This window comes from Malus domestica, chromosome 14 (assembly GCF_042453785.1).
Source record: "Malus domestica chromosome 14, GDT2T_hap1".
In the NCBI taxonomy this organism is placed as follows: domain Eukaryota; kingdom Viridiplantae; phylum Streptophyta; class Magnoliopsida; order Rosales; family Rosaceae; genus Malus; species Malus domestica.
This window is the reverse complement of record NC_091674.1, coordinates 7,045,685-7,049,793: the sequence shown is the minus strand read 5'-3', so window position 1 is coordinate 7,049,793 and position 4,109 is coordinate 7,045,685.

The following is a 4,109-nucleotide window of genomic DNA, read 5'->3' as shown; positions in this document are numbered from 1 at the left end:
CCAGGTGATGAAATGTGATGAAAGGTGATGAAGGAACTCACCTTCGTACCACCAACCAAGTGATGAAAGCAACTCACCATTCATTCTACCTACCAAAAGATGAGTGCTACAACTTGTACATGTGAACTCCTAGCATTCACAAATAATCAAAAACCCTCAAGCTTGACAACTCAACTAGGGAAGCACTTATGCCCAACAAGAGTTATAGTCACCAACAAAGTCTTATTGCAAGCCAACAACAACTTCAGTGCATGGCATAAGAAGATCAAGCTATTCAGCCAATAAGAGCTTCATCAAAGGAGTTCAACCAACAGCTTCACACACTCTTGATCAAGACAGTGTGAAGCAAAACCAATTTATGGTGCCAACAAGAGCTTCATCAAAGGAGTTCAACCACAATTCTCAAAAGCTTCACACACTCTTGATCAAGACAGTGTGAAGCAAAAAACAATTTATGGTGCCAACAAAAGCTTCATCAATGAAAGGTAACTACAATTCTCAAACCTTCGAAGCAAATTCATCCAAACCTTCGACTACTGCAAGATGTGGCTTGCATCATAATCTCTTGCTCAACAGTGTGGAAGCAAAATTTGTATATGTTGTCTCTCCCACATTTTCAAATTTCTAGTTTCCAAAAAAAAAAAAAAAGGAAATTCAACAAAGCTTCATCAATGGAGGACAACTACAAATTCTCAAAAGCTTCATACTATCTTGATCAAGATAGTGTGAAGCAAAATCAATTCGTGGTACCCAACAAAGCTTCACCACAAAAGCTTCACCAATAAAAGCTTCATCAATGGAGGACAACTACAAATTCTCAAAAGCTTCACACTATCTTGATCAAGATAGTGTGAAGCAAAATCAATTCATGGTACCCAACAAAAGCTTCAACTCCAAAGCTTCACCTACAAAAGTCTCACCCACAATAGCTTCACCTACAAAAGCTTCACCCATAAAAACTTCACCAACAAAAGCTTCACCCATAAAAACTTCATCAACAAAAACTTCACCCACAAAAGCTTCACCCACCACAAAAGCTTCACCCACCATAAAAGCTTCACCTACAAAAGCTTCACCCATAAAAGCTTCACCAACAAAAGGTTTACCCACAAAAGCTTCTCCCACCACAAAAGCTTCACCCACTAAAGCTTCACTCATAAAAGCTTCACCAACAAAAGCTTCATCTACAAAGCTTCAACACAAAAGTTCACCTACAAAAGCTTCACACTATCTTGATCAAGATAATGTGAAGCAAAATCAATTCATGGTACCTAACAAAACTTCAACCTTAAAGCTTCACTTATAAAGCTTTAAATATATATATTCGAAAATTCGAAAATTCAAAAATTCGGAAATTTGAAAACTCAGAAATTCGGAAATTCGGAAATTCAAAAATTAAAAGAAAAATCAAAAATTAAAAAAAAACATTGCCTAAGCCTCATCTTCTTTGGACCTAACAACTTTCATAACAAATATATATGAAGGAGACCTTTGGGCTACCACTTAGAAAGGAAAATGGTGAAATTTTGTTACTTTGGAAACTTGGCTACTAGTAAGACACCTCCTTCGTCAACTCCCTCGACCGGAGACTTGGGGGACTCCTACCATATGCTACTGCACCTTGATACTCGGAAGTCTCACAACCACTCAGTGACTTGGATTTTTTCAAGTCTCCAATCGAGAAGTTTTCCTCACTCGGGAAATTAAGGGAGCACTACCTCAACATACATGCTTCACTCACAAAGCTTCAACATACAAGCTTCAACAAAAGGAAAAATTCAAAGAACTTAGTGAAGAAGGCCTTGGTGTATTTAACACAATACGTTGAAATGAAGCAAAGCTTGTTTATTGATATCTCCTATAAGTTACAAGTATGTACATATACATGAATCAAAATAAACAAACAAGAGGGAGCCTTCACAAAGGTTGCTCAGGAGAAGTCTCAGCAGTCGGCAGAGCCCCAGAAAGAGGAGGCACCAGAAGGTGATTATTCGGAGCCTCAGTACTAGGCAGAACTCCAGAAGGAAGAGGCACCGAAGGTTGATCATTTGGAGCTTCATTATGAGATACAGCCCCAGAAGACAAAGGCAATAAATGTCTTTGGAACAAACCCACAAACCTCTGATGATCAAGTAAAATCTGACCATCAGATTCCTGCAGCTGGTCGAGCTTCCTCTTCATGTTTGTAGTATAGTCATGTGCGAGCCTGTGCAACTGTTTATTCTCATGCTTGAGCCCTCTGATCTCCTGTTTGAGACTTATCACTTTAGCCGCAAATGATTCAACGTGACAAGTTTGAGCAAATAGGTGTTAGGCCATATTAGACATAGAACCTGCACATTGAACACTGAGAGCCAGAGAATCCTTAACAGCTAACTCATCAGACCGTTTAGAAAGTAGTCTGTTATCTTTGGGAGTGAGAAGGTTCCTGACCACCACTGCAACGGTCATATCATTCTTCATCATAGAGCCCCAACGGTAAGAGGATCAGTATGGGATAAGAAGGATGGCCACCATATGTTGTCTTGAGAAGGCATGGCTGCCTTTTCACCAAAGTTCAAGTCAAAACGACGGTCGGATGGGCCAGATATTCTCAGAAATGATGAAAAAGAAGTGAGGTGCAGTAAATCTCTGAAGTAAGGGGAAAATTCCTACAAGCAATAACTCTCTGAATGTACTTTTTGCACATAATTGGTGTCCTTATAAAAGAAAGGGCAACAGGGTCGTTGGTTCAAAAATCGAAGAGGCACCACTCTTCGGATTCCGAAGAGGCACCACTTTCCACATGCGACATCAACTCCTCGGGTACCACATATAACTTTGCCAAATATCTCTGACAAAGTTTAGAAACATAAATTTTGAAGGTCCAGCTACCCTACTATTACCCACAAGGGTAAAGGAACATCACCACTGCTTGATAACTAGAAAGTCCCTATGTGTGTCAACCTCCGTGCTACGTGGCAAGACAGACTGGCAAAAATGCCCAACCTTTACTCACATTCTAGAAAACACTCCCAACAAGATTGCTTGCTCAAAAATTGAAGGGGCACCGCTCTCCGAATCTCGAGAGCCATACTCTCAACAGGATTACGTGCTCAAAAATCGAAGAGGCATCGCCCTCCGAATCTCGAGAGCTAGACTCCCAATAGGATTAATTTCTTAAAAATTGAAGAGATACTGCTCTCCGAATCTTAAGAGTCAGACTCCCAACAGGATTGCTTTCTTAAAAATCGAAGAGACACCGTTCTCTGAATCTCAAAAGCCAGATCCCTAACAGGATTGCTTGTTCGAAAATCGAAGAGGCACCGCTCTCCGAACTTCGAAAGCCAGATTTCCTTGGATAAAGCTTGTCTACAATCTTCACACGTAACATCAGCTTTCCAGTTACTACATACCACTTTTTCAAAGTGCTCTGACAAAGTTAAAACACGTGAAACTTGAAGCTCCCACTACATTGCTATGACCAAAAAGGGTAAAGGAATAGCACTACTACTTGTTGTTAGGGAGACTCCTATATATGTCGACCTCCATCCTCTACAGCCAGGCAGACCTGCAAATAAAAAAAATGCTCAACTTTTCTTCACATCGAAGAGGGCACTCTCAGCAGAGTCTTTCGAAATACTCAGCTTCCCCCCCCCCCCGATAATACCTATGCAAACAAGTCACACCAGAACAAGAGTATCTCATATCATCAGGGTTAAAGCAAGAATATCCCATATCATGCTTTTTCCCTATCTTTTCCTTTGGCCTTGTTCTTACCTGCAAGACAAGGAGAAATAGAGCAATTAGTCAGCACTTTGAATCAAGCTTCCAGTCAGGAACTGACTACCTAGAACCCCTTGCCTGATTACTTACCTGACATTGCTCTCGAGTACTCATCTTCAACATTTTATGCTTCCAAAAAAGATACCACATCTGCCTGAGGAACATATAGGGCAAGTGAGAATGATACAAGGAAGCATGTGGAGACAAGCGTAACAAAACACATGCCGATACATCCACTACTTTGTCAACATAAAAAGTATCTCATATCATTAGGGTTGAACGTACTCTAGATTTGATGGACTTGTTTTGACCTTCAAATTCTTGAGTCGGCCTTATACTATAGA